At 38.9% G+C, this 13,927-nt stretch overlaps 1 long non-coding RNA gene across 2 annotated transcripts in view; it reads left to right on the forward strand.

Moving 5' to 3' along the window:
- The first annotated feature begins 1,705 nt into the window (after window positions 1-1,705).
- The window catches only part of LOC141958654 (uncharacterized), a 56,274-nt gene continuing 44,052 nt past the window's right edge, over window positions 1,706-13,927 (forward strand). Inside the window, exon 1 of one of the 2 annotated variants that reach the window (XR_012633300.1) lies at window positions 1,706-1,797. This is a non-coding gene — a long non-coding RNA (uncharacterized LOC141958654). The remainder of the gene's footprint in view (window positions 1,798-13,927) is intronic. The other variant, XR_012633301.1, reaches the window with a different exon arrangement.

Here is a 13,927-nt window from a genome sequence, read left to right on the forward strand (position 1 = left end):
TGACTCTTCCCTTGCTGTCCTGAGTATAAGAGGTAAACTTTCACTTTTGTGTCTCATTTGGGCTCTGCTTCATTTCTAAATCAACGAGGGTGGCCACAGAGTAGTTTCGGCCTAAGCATGAGGGACTTCAAGATCTTGTGAGACTCTAAGGATAACCTCCAACCACTTACCATATTCTCATCTGTCCTTTTGCAGTGATGAGCGCTATAGCATTTAGAGTTTATAGATAGGTAGGATTTCGTGTAGCAAGGATTTTCTATGACGGAAAACCTGAATCTCTCACAAAGAGGGGGTTCTGGATGCACAGGAAACTGGTAAAGAAATGGTGGAGGAAGGACTATTCTGGTTCATTCATTGGGACAGAGGGGTGGAGGATGGTGTCAGAGGAGTTTAGGGTCAGGGTATGATACTCTGATCAAGCTGGTGGAAGGCTCTAAAGCTGCTGCTTTATAGATAAATCAATTCAAAATACCCCAGCATACAAGGGCAGATCTAGCTCCCCCAAGTTCAAAGAGAAGACTCCTATGCAAAATCTGTGGACTGTAGACCATGTTCTTATTGATCCATATCAAGTACAGACATGTTTCTCCAACATCAAGATGAGGAAAAGTAAAACATTTCAGTAATCTAAAAGTTTCATAAATATATCTGAATAACATAGGAATGAAATAAATATTTGGAGTTACTAAATGCAGTATATTGGATGGCTGCATGCTAGTTTCTTTGTAGGCTCATCATATTATCTTCACAAAAAAGCCTTGGGCAGTTATTGTGCCTAAGGAATTAGATTTGGAAGAAAACCACAGAATTTTGGCTTTGTTAGAATAAGTTGCATCAGTGTTCAACACAGAATAGAACACAGTGTAATTTGGCAGAAGCACAACACTATGCATTTTATTTCAGGACACTTCATTGTATGTCTGTGACAATTTAAAAATAAAAGCTATGTATTTTTGTAGGGGACTTAAAAGCTAATGTTGAGAATTTAGGATTCAGTCAAAAATATTTTGGGATAGTGTTCTGTGCTCTCATGGTCAATTTTGAATGCATTTATGTTCATATCCAGCTCATTCTTTTTCATGTGCATAGTGTCCCTCTACTTGATCAGCAAGACTAGACCTTTATAATTTTTGAGAAATACAATGATACGAAGAAATGTTTATCTTGCTGTTTTCTATTATCTGTTCCAATAGCTATAAAATACTGTGTTGAACAACCATATTACAGATAATAGTACAAAATGAGCTATCTAGAATGGTTAAATATAACTTTCTAAATCTGTCCTTTCAGATAAAAATTTTTATATCTAATGTGACAAGCTTAAGGCATATTTTATTGTTATAAAACCTATTTTAATACCACATAAAGGTCTAATATTTCATTTCAATCTCAGTAACTTTGCTTCTAAAATATTTTAAATGCCTTGTTTACTAATGAAAAATCTTCATATTTAGATTTATTCAAATGGCTTCAAAGAATTCATTCCAGCCTTGTACAAGGCTGAGAACCCAAGTATTTGGCCTTGTTAGAAACTCCCTTGGTCTCCCCCCTCTAGCCTTGGCCAGGCTTTGGGTGGAATCCAACAGGAGAATGAAACCAGAAATTTTCCACTCAAAACAAAGGTGCTAGTTATTCTGGCTTGTCGATCTCTGTATATAAGGCTGGGCCTGTTTGCAGCGACTTTGGCAGCCTCACCTATGGGTGGACGCACCACGTAGGATTTCCCACTTGCCGGGACAGGCTCTCCAAACCCTCGCTGTGACCGGGGCTGCCCAGCCACTGTGGGGCTGGATGATGGTAACGTATGCAAATGGTGATGGATCTTAATCACTATTCTCTCTCTCTGGTGGCAATGATTTGATGCATTATCCTGTATTTTCCTATTTGTTGCTTTAAGTGCATTATTCTGCCTTTTCTTACTGCATGTTTTTTCTCTATTACTCTGTTACATTATTGGGTTATCAGCAGTAAAATATGCCTACTCTTTTCACTCTGGTGTCTGAGTTTAATTGGTATCCTTAATCAGCAGAACACTAACCTGAACAGATTAGTTATATCTTCTATTTGAAGATCTGGTTATTAAATTCCCTTTCTGTTTAAATGGTATCTGGTATTAAATAATTCCTGCATGTTGACACAGTATGGACAAAGTCCTGCAGGTGGAGACAGTGTTTTGAAAGGATATGAACACATGCCTATGGTGCTATGACTTCTTTACTGTCTTTGAGATAATTTCAGAAATGCTATAGAGTAACTGGCTGGATCTAGCAAATGTGGATGCATACAGAATGCTTGGCCTGGTGGGGACCCAATTTGACTAGGTACAGGGGAGTCTTAGTAACAGTTCTTTATGGAGAGTCTTACTCCTGGCCCAGTTGTTAACAGACTTGAATATTATGCAGTCTTTGAGTGGCACACATTGAAAACATGGCTCTAGGCACTTAGGTACATATACCTAGGTGAACTAATTATCTGAACGATAGCTGAAATTGAAGCTTGCTTGGATCAGAATAGCACCTGAAAATTAATATACGAAAAGTTTACTGATTAAAGTAGACTTTGATTAAAATTAGGTAAGACACTACTGAAGTGTGAAATATTTGTGTCACTACAAATGTAGAGTCTTAATATAGAACTGGCTGTGTAATGAAGAAAGTTGCTAATATGTTTTGGGATGTTATTTCAAACTTTAACAATTTATCAACCTACTGATTCTAGTCCAGGGAGCAATTTCATACTACTCCCACAGCCTATGCCATCAGAACTTACAGATACATGTTCTGTAACTCTTGTATCGCACATATATAAGCAGGACATTTGGGAGAACATCAGAGAAGCTTCCTGTAGTCAGATGATAGATCCACCTACTTCAGTACCTAGTCTCTGACAAGCCTCCAACGGTGGATGCAAGGTGAAGACTGGAAGAACAAGGAAAGAGAATATGATATTTTTTGAGCACCCTCCCTAAATCTATGACTGAGGGCTAAATTTAAGGAGTCTTTTTGCCTCAGACCAATGAAGTTTGTTTTAGAACATACATATCCTGCAAAGCTTTGGATAAAAACTTCTTTCTGATGTTTCCTTCCTTACTTTGAAGTTTCTTCTCATTTAATGGAATTATAGACAATTATTTTTTAGTTAGTTATTTATTTTAATAAGGAACACAAACTTTTAATGTCGTTATTCCATTGTGATGTCCCTTCTGAGCTTTACAATGCTGAAATACACTGAACCTAACAACTGCAATGGACTAATATGGATTGTGGTAGGACGCATTTTCAGAAGGGTCAATAGGACTCTTCCACTGTCAGTATATCTCAGCAAGTGAGGGAAAGGAATTAAGGAGAATAAAAGTGTTTCACTGACAACTTGGTACAGTGAATGCATTCCTTTTTTCCCTCTGTGTTTATTTTTCTGGATTTCTCCTTTCTGCGTGTGCATCACAAATTTGTTATTTAATGTGTAATATATCTGCCGTAGCTTGCCGTGCACACTCATATGAGCTTGTGCTGAAGGAACTATCAGCTCTGTCAAACTGGGACTCTGCCTGGGTAATTGTGTGCTTCTCAGTAGGAGCCAGCATTGGGTATTTGCTGCTTGGATGTCTCTGTGTTTTGTTGTTTCATACATACATATGACTAACAAATGAAAGAAACTGATCAGTATTTTCAAATAGACTGAGCTGTGGATACTGTTTAATTTCATTTACTTGCCCCCAGAAGGGAATCTATACACGGCAAAATAAAACTCCCTCATGCTACAATTATCTATTTAAAGTCATGCGTTTAGTCTCAACAGAAGAGAAAGAATTTGGTACTTAGGAAAACAGCTATAGGAACTTCTCCCACCTGAGCCACACAGAATGGTTTTCAGGTGACAACTGAAGTACTCGCACATCATGTATCACCTAATTCAAAGCTCAGTAGATATATTTTGATTTATATCATCTGGTATCAGGTTAGACCTCTGACCTGAACCTGTACTTCTACAGAGTCTGAACATTTGAAACTTGAGCAACTTTTAATAACATGAACTTCATGATCTAGAGATAAAAATATGCTTTGAAAGAAAGTGAGAGCAAGCACAAGCATGAAGGAATCTAACATCTGAGATTCATGTGGTGTTTTTCTCTTCTGGAATGTAAGTATTTTTCTCGTAAGAAAAGCCCCAGTGATTGCAGAGGGTTGAGTAGGTATCCATAATTTTCTGAAGGATCAAGGCCTACAGAAAACAAGAATATTAGGAATATATAATTTGCAGAACTGGTTCTGCATGAAGGGTAGTGAAAGCTGCTTGGCTGTTTAGGATTCAAGCCTATGACTACACCCTGCAAAGCAAGTTAAACTGGGGAAGCACTAGTGGGAATTTGTGATAGCAGAATTGTTATAAAAAGTTGGTGTTTATGTGTTTCCATCTGTCTTTATTTCACTAACCACATAGTTGGCCATCAAATAAACTTCTGACTTCTTCTGTTCTCTTCTTTTGTTTAATATATCAGAATGTGTTTGTCTATCTTACCTAGAATTTGTACATTAGGCCTTTTAAATAACAAAATCTGTTCCAATAAATCAAGGTTTCTCTTACTTAGCTGGGCAGCTGGTATCCCTGTTTATGGCTTTAGAGGGAATTTGAAAACATCTGTGTCTGATGAATTACCATAAATGCACAGTGGGTCCTGCAGCAGGAATAGTTCAGAGGTGCAGATAGATGGTAATAAATAACTAATGAGCACCAAAGTAATATTTTTCTTTTATTGCTGGAGCTGGAGTGAGCACACAGTGCAAGCCATAAAACAAACCTTGCTTTAGGGTTGGTCTTTTCCATTCAGCTGGCTTTCTGTACTGATTACCAGCCAGAAAAGCTCAGGCAGTGCAGAAATAACGGTCCCCATCTTGTACCTCCTAGTGTACATCTGTAATCCTTACTCAGCTGAATAGTCTTACCACTCAAGAAAAGGGAAGTGCTTGCATGCTCAAGGGGTCTTCATACATGCAAGATCTGCAGTGTGGGTGAAATGATTCTCCCCCTTTTCTCAGTATTTCTAAATTATTTCAGAGTGTAGGCAGATTGAAAGTCAGATTTCCCTTTGCTTCTGTCTTGACATATTTCATTGTTTACATAGTAAATGTTTATGAGGATAGATGAGAAACTTTCAGACACTTTTCGATAATGACTGAGATAAGACTGAAGAAAACTCTGGACTGCATGGCTCCCTGATTTACTCCAGTTGCCAAATCTACAGGTGACATGAAGTCAGCTCAGCATGGGCTGGCAGTACATGCTGCCAGGTGTTTGTGCACATTGGCCCAGACAAGGAGATTTAGATTTCATTGGCATATTGAAACACTTAAGTCTGTTTGATGAAAATTAAGTAGTCAGGTTTTGTCCCCCCAAAATACATATTTCTCTAATATCACTGCAAGGACTCTGGACAAGAAACATTGGTTTCCCTCGGATGGAAGTCATAATGATGTGGGGAACTCTTTCTTTACGATTTTTCAAGGATTTTTTTCTTAAAGGAGTCTGTGTCACCAATCTTAAAATTTATTGTATTGCCAATATATTATTCCTGCTGATTTCAGCAAAGGCTACTCACAAATTAATGTACTTCCATCTCACACATCTGTAGGGAAAAATCCTTACTTCCTGCTAAGGTCCCCTCCTTTTCTCAAGGAGTACATTGTACATTTGTGCTCCTGCCTGAGCACAAGGTCCTGCTTGTCTCCAGCAGAGTCTGCCTTTCTCTGACATAACCACAGCTGTCAATTAGATATTTTAAGAATCTGTTTTGAAGGAATAGTTTTTTTCCCCATTGTGTATCCTAACATATTCAAATCTCTGTTGTTTCATTGTGACTGCCCATATCAGCTCTAAAGGACTTCGGAAGTGGTAATAAAATGCTCCAGTGGGATGATGAATGTTTTTAAAAACCATTAATAGAATTTAATGCATTCATATTTATGAGTACATATGATATAGGACTTGACTTTTCAGGAAGGACATGTGAGTTACTCTGAAGAACCTATTATGTTCCACAAGCATTAGTTTGAAATGTACTTTCCCTGGGACCTTTGCTAAGACTCTGTGGATCAGTTCCCTTCAATCTACCAGGTGGGGATGGAGCTCATAAAACAAATAGTTTAAATTGTGCAGTCTGCTTTCTGATAATTCAGGGACATTGGGAACATCTGTAGTCAGACTTCATTTAAAGGTCAAATGGAAAACATTAGTGGTTTCTCTGTTTTTGCTATCATGAAGTCCAAGTTTGATCCCCCACTGTAATGATTGTTAGCATGTATGCCTCAAGTTTCTGCTCAGATTGAGTTTAATCTTTGTCCCTGGCAGGAATCCTATTACAGGCAAACTGTCCGATAGCTGGGACAGGCTAGCTTTTATGAATGACCAAGCACATTAGGAAAAGACAGTTAGTACAAGTGGCACAGGATGACTGCTCAGGGAAAAGCTCCTGGCTGACTGAAGCAAAATCAGAGGTGGAAGTGGGCATAGATGGTTGGATTCCTAATGGAGTAAGAAATCAGAAGGAATACCTTAATTTGAACTGCTTATATACTGGCATTATATTTACTTATTTGTTTAAGCACAGTACAGGTTTCAGGTGCTCAGACTTTTTACAGTGACTTAGGAAAATTAGTTGAACTTTTGCTTATAGATGTAGAAGAAACATCAAGATTAAACCCCTTCATTTAGGTGAATTTCCTTGTGATAAAGCAAGCTATAAAAAATGAACAAGAAATTAATTTATGTTTCTTCCAGAAGTAACAGTTCTTAGTGAACAGCAGTACTGGAAAGAATGCCAGACTGTAAATACATCAAAATAAATAAAAAATATACCAAAATGTACCAAGCTCTTTAGGTTTGCTAGACAATGGTTATTTTGATCCACTAAAGAAACACTGGGTTCACCCAGATTAACATAGTTGTGAGCAATCATCCTGCTATTTTTACTAATGGGAATGGATTGTATAACTATTATAACACGTTTCAACATCCTCTACTCATGGAGAAGAAGGCCCAAAGCCAAAAATAATGATGCTCTGACACAGAGTGTAGCTGAGGAATGCTGAATTTTTAATAGCTAAGTACACCTTATGCATTTCTGTTGTGGACATGTCATTCACACAGTAGTGATGCAGAGGACATGCAAGAAAGGCAGAGAGGGTTTTCGAATGAAAACAGCTCCATATCATCTGACTGGAAGCACTGCTGCTGTATGTAGTTCATAACAACTGCTTTCAGCAAGGATTCAAATATTTCCTGCAGCGTGTCACTAATTGACTCTGGTGCAACACCTCTTTACGTCACAGAAGTTCACTTGCTGTTCTGCCTGTTACAGTGGGAGCTATACTGTTGAAATATCAGAACGCTTCAGGTATTAGAGGAGCCTTTCATGCATGACAAACATAGACAGAACATTCTTACTCTGTTTCAGTGGCATGATGTCAGTGGCCTCAATGAAAAAAAGAAGAAGCATAAATGGTTTGAATCAAATGTAACTGTAGATAGAGGAACCCTTGGAACTTACCCAAAGCTCCCTAGAGTTGCTTGGAGTCTTTCCACTGGCTTTAATGAACACTGAATTGAACTCTCTTTCTTCCAATGTGTTTGCCTCTTGCTCTAAATTTCCTTGCCAGGAGTGCTCTTTAAGGCCATGACTGCAGAAAGCATTCTAGGCAACACATAAACATGTTCACATACTCATTTCCAAATAAAAACTAAGCAAATGTTGAAACTCCTGATTGTGATTAAATATGCTTGAAATACTATATCATTAGCCTCACTAACTCTGATACCTAGAAAACACCAGAAATTTAGATGCCATTGCAGTACAATACAGGATGTGAACCTACTGTGATTCTCAGAGCCCAAAGCATCAAAAAAATTACAAATAAAAAGGAAGCTGTAAATTAGTTGACCCCTGTAATTTTTATTTTCTATGTATCTCCTGTTGATATGGAGCTTACTCAGGATATGTTCGTGTTTTCAAACAAATATCAACAGGTAGTCACTTAAATCAGTATTCTGATGTCCACATAAAAGGACTCTGGCTGTCAAAAATAAAAATATATTTTTCAGTCACTGTGGATTTATTTCTAGAAGTTATGAACAGTAGTTTTGTGCAGAGACTCCAATTTTTGTGTTAAAGACAGCTCCACACCTTCACTTAAGGGCTCTAGGAAGCACTGGCAGTTGAGTCTGAACTCGCAGTCCTGCATGTTCAGAAATATTCACATTTGAGCATGTATAAGGAGCAAAACCCAGTTTTGCTGGACTTAGCTTCCAGTTACCTCAGCCACCAATGAACAGGAACCGAGGCCTCTGTAATTCATGCTATGTGTTATAACCAGATCAGAATCTGGGACACATGCTCCAGCAGCTGTCATCAAAATGAGATAAAAGAAATTATTGACACCAATGTAGATAAGCAGACACTCCTTTATTAATGGCCCGGTGCGTAGGGGAGTGCTCTCACCAACAACACACACCTAGTGCATGTAGCATGCCGATTATATAGAATACAGTAATACATAGTAATCAACTTCTCATACATAAGCATGATAATTCCCATAACTCATTTTCTTATTCCCACTTCTTTCCCGTCATGAGCACTTAATTCCTGAATGAGTCAGAGGGCTGCTTTTGTGACAACCACAGACTACTGACTCAAAAGAAAGACCCTCCCTCCAATGCCCTTGACTCAAGGACTTTGACTCACATTGTGATTTTAACATGCTTCAAGGCCCTTTCACAATGTAACTTTTAGAACTCGTGGTCTACAGGGCAATAAATTCTCCTTACTGAACAGTCTAATAATGGTACCTTGTCATGACTCTTATTCTTTGAATAGAAATCTGGTTAATGATTATTACCAGCCTACGTGACCTTAGCCTGGGTCTTTACAAAGGACTTTGTAGCAGCATAACTGGTTGTATGGTTACTCTAACCTAAATACAATATTTCCATGACTATTTAAAACATTACACTACTATCTTTTTATAAAACTGATACTCCTGTATCTTTATCAAAATCACCAAAAATCATTAAAATCAGCTCAAACTAATAACAAATCAGTAACACACAGTAACACAGCTGACCCTGCTTTAAACATCTAAATTCTTAAGAAGGTTTCCTTCTTTTGCTAATCCTGGGTTTAAAAACTTAGCCACAGTAAACACTTTGTTCTGCAGAGTGTTTCAGATACTCTTCTCCTTAAGTGATTATACAACCCTTGGGAGTTTTTTCTGCTTTCTCATTATAAGCTTTCTGTTAGCCTTTGGCTAACAACATCTATAATTTCACCAGTACTGACACTCTACATGTTGTCAAGTGACTGCATAAACATTAAAAATAAAATCACAAAGTCTCCAGAGTTTTGTATCATTTACTAAGTGAAAATTAACAGAAATGTATCTATCACTGGCTATGCAACAGGATTTTAGAATTGACACTTTCCGATCGCTGTGAAAGCTGACAACACTAATCAGGGATTTGCCAGTAATCATTAAAAAGCAATGTGACGTGATGTCATGCAGTGTAATCCCCAAATTTATTTCCTGCCCATCTTCTTCATGACTGGTATGAAGTTTGCTAATTGTTCATCTCCCTTCCTGCCTCCCTTTATCTACCTCCTTTTTCTTCTCTTTTGAATGCAATCAAAAGTCTACTATTACTGCAATTAGCTCAAGCACTATGAAATAGCGTGTGTGAGGTAATCACCCCATGGCAGACACTAACAGCTTTTATCAGATACTTATACACCATTAGCAACACAGCATGTTTCAAATTTCTCAGAGTATGGAGGATACGAACTTGCATGGCCATATTTTCAGAAGATGCTATACCAACAGTGCATATGGGTCATACCTCCAGGCTCTGGGTCAGAAATGAAATCTGGTATATAAGCAAGGACAAAAACATTCAGGTAATTCTTTCAGGTAATTCTAGTTAAAGATGAGTAACCTGCTTATCAAACAGTATTTTAAGAAGCAAACCCCATTTAGACTCTGAGAAGAACACCACTAATTCTAGTTGCTGCTAAATCTGGTAGCCCAATAGAGGTGAGACTGTGCATCTCCATGTCCACAGGCTCAGTCAGTACCATGGCTGAGCATGTGCTCCCAGTAAGCATGCATGCACACACAGACACAGTACACATGTACATATACTCACGGTCACCCACACAGGTTAACACAGACAGAAAAAACATGTACTCACACAAACACAGCACCAACAACCTCATCCTGTTCCTCTGTCTTTCTGATTGGAATGAAGGCCTGTTAGTGGGAAATACATATATATAAATACACACATGCTTATATGTACAATGTGGATCTCTCTGGCAGCTGGGCTTAGACACACAGTTCATGCATTAGCTGCCCCTGGGTCCCTGCCTCCTGGGCATGCCCTTTGGCAACTGGCTTCACTCAGCAGCTGGAGCTCAAGCCCACACATACATGTATCCCGGATCCCTCCAGTAACTGGACTTAGGCACTCAGGCTACCCATAGTCCAGGCCCCTGGATTTCATGGACACCCACTTGCCTTTCACACAGAGACATGAAGATGTAAATATGCCTACTAGTGCATCCAAGATTCATGGCCTTAAAACAGTCAACTCCCAGGCACCATGGTATCTCCAGTTGCTGGTGTGGACCTCATGGTCCCTCCAGATCACTTTGATCTTTCCAGTATCCAGCCCAGACTTATGGGTGTTCCTAAGCACTTACCTTACTCACTTACAACTCAGAGAGTTACGCTTGATGCTTACTAGTGATTATACACTATCATTCCCACTTACACAATGTGCACTCTGGTCTCTCTAGTTGCTGGCACCCTCACCTGTATGACCTGTGGTCTGACTTCCAACTGCTGATACTTAGACCTCCGTACTCACACATATACATAGAACAGAGAGTCCCCACGACCACAAAAATAATTAGAATTGGAGTTTAATAGGAAGACAGACTGCTGAACAGGTGTATGGCATGGCCAGACCAGCAACCTTTTTGATTGTGACCTTTTATTCCCCTGTGCCTCTAATGCCCTGCACTTGTTCCTCCCCAGATCACCATGAATCCCTCTTTTTCCTGCCGCTGGTTTGTCCTCTAAAATCCCCACCAAATATCTTGCGCGTTCTTGCACAGCTCTTCCTCTGCATCCCATAATGAGTCCCCTACTCCAGACACTGACTCCTTATGTTTGTAAGGTGATCTGTTGACTCTGATGGTGGGTCTCACGCCCAGCCTGTGGGGCTGATTCCTCTCCTGTGATAGCCTGGGGAGGGACCATGGTAGGGTATTCCTTTTACTTAGTAGGTTATTGTCATTATCCCTGTGTGCTTTTTTGTGTTTCTGGAGATGACCTTTTAATAGCAAGAAAGAATAAAAAAGTTAAAGATTTTCAATCAAAGAATTGTTAGCTCGTTTGACTAGCTATCAAAGTGAAACAATGGTCCACATCTTCAGAAAATGCTAAGTAGCTGTACACTTTTCCAGACTTTCAGTCTAAATCTACTAAGTAATGTGGTCTGGGAAAAAGTCCTCTTACAACCTGCTGTATAGTACTTGTCTAGGCTGATTAAGGCTACCTTTTTGCTTCTGATACAGTGTGGCCATCAGGAGCCATAATGCCCATCATAACACCCTACAATGCAAAAAAGTAAGCCTCTCAGTTGTTTTAAACTTCTGTATTATACTTCTACACTGTTCTTGAAGTAGATGAAACAATGTCTCATGGAATTTTTAATAACTAGTTTGTGTCAGTATCAAAAACGTGCTAGCACAGAGCTGAAAGGAAAAATATTTCACAACCAATTTGCGGTTAAAACCTTGATGCATAATTATTCACGAATAGGATTTGTTCTTGTAAGCCTTTTTATAAAGCACGTGTCTAGATATTATCTATACTGAGGTACACTGCGTAATAAGATGCTGCCACTTTTTTCTATTAAAGTAGTTGTGAACATATAAATAAAAGGTAGAAAATACATTATCTGTTTTGCTGAGTGACTAACCTATGCAGTTTCAGAATTAAACTGCTGAAGGTGAAGTCTGCACCTGTCTCTATAAAAAAAGACAACGTGGTGGATTATTCCTCTAGAAGCAGGAAAGAGTCTAGTGGTGAATGAGTGGGGCTACATATTTTCTCCCACCATATTTGCTAAACATCACTTTATTTCACAGTTGTAGGATTAAAACAATATTCATCATCAAAAACAGTTTTAGGAGCTCTGTTTCATAGATCTGGAGAATAATAAAGCAAGTTGGAATGGACTTTTTCAGGTCATTTGGGCCAACCCCCCTCTCAAAGGTGGGTGTTCAGGACCTTCTTCAATCATGTCTTGAAGACCCACAAGGATGGAGACTCTCCAGCCTTTCTGGGAAACCTGTTTCACAGTTTTAGCACTGTCACAGTGATAAATTTTCCTTATGTCTAGCTGGGATTTTGCTTGTGGCAGCTTGTATCTATTGCCTCTTCTCCTCTCACTGAGAATCCACAAGAAGGGTCTGTCTCTGTTTTTGCTATAGTTTTTCATTATGTATTTGAAGAAAACAATGACATTTTCCCTTAGCTTTTTCTTCTAAATGCTGAACAAGTCTCAAAATGTCCAAAATCTCATTTCAGCTTCAGCAGTGCAATATGTCATATATATGCTGAGACCTCAGATCTACTGCTTGCTTCACAGAGAGGCAACCTTGAACTTGAGATCAAAACCACTCACAGTAATACTTAGGATTTGTAATAACCCAGTACGGTGATGAAATCACTGTGCAGCTATGCAAGTATGCAGTAGTATTTTCAGAAAAGAACATTAGCTCCTCTGAGAAACAGTTGTCTGTTGTCTGGGTATAATATAAAGTTTCTAAGGATGATTCTTCAGTGAGTGGCCTTTTTGCAGACACAGAAAATTGCCATTTGTGCTTTGCTTTAGTGAGAGTGAATTGGATCAAAAGGACATCCAAGTGGTCAGTACAGAGTAGGAAAATGAGAGTGAATCAATGTCAGACTGTCCTTGTTTCAGCTAGGATAATTTTCCTTCTTAGTAGCTAGAATAATGCTGTGTTTTGGATTCAGTATGGAATTGGGTATGAGCAGATTGCTGACAATACACTGATGTTTTTAGTTGTTGCTATGAGATCAAGGACTCTCCAACTACCCATATCCTGCCTGTGAGCAGGTGAACAAGAAGCTGGGAGGGAGCATGGCCAGAGCACCAGACCCAAATTAGCCAATGAAATATTCCATATAATTTATGCCATGCTCAGAATATGAGGGGTGGCCAGGAAGGAGGGTGTTCCCTCTCACTCCAGGGATTGCAGCTGAGGAATCTTGGCATTCGGTATTATTAGCCAGTTGCAGGCTGGATATCAGTTGGTGAGTGGTGAGCAGTTGTATTGTACATTATCCATTTGTACTTTCTGTTATTATTATTGGTTTATTTTATTACAATTATTAAACTGTTTTTATCTCAACCTATGTCTCTTCCTTTATCCCTCCAATTTCTTTACCCCATACCCTGGACAGGGGGAGAGTGAGCAAGTGGCTGCATGGTGTTTGGCTGTCGTCTGAATTCAAATCAAGACACAATGTCAGACAGAATGTACATCATGGGGCAGCAAATGACCATGGCTACTACTGTCACAGAGCTATAGGTTTCTAGGAATAACATCATACCAAACCAGACTGAGACATGTATTTATTATGGGGAAAAAAATTAAGAGCATACTTTGTTTTAGAATTTCATGATCTGAGCCTATCCTCAAAAAAAGATTTCTGAGTATGGACAAAGAGCAGGGGAAACTGCATAAGGGTTCTCTGACTTCTACCTGTTACATAAAGGGCTTTCTGTTGAAGCTTTCTTCATGGTCCATCCTGAGCCTTACATAGTCCTATCATAGAATGGTTTGGGT

This window comes from Athene noctua, chromosome 3, assembly GCF_965140245.1.
Source record: "Athene noctua chromosome 3, bAthNoc1.hap1.1, whole genome shotgun sequence".
Taxonomy (NCBI): domain Eukaryota; kingdom Metazoa; phylum Chordata; class Aves; order Strigiformes; family Strigidae; genus Athene; species Athene noctua.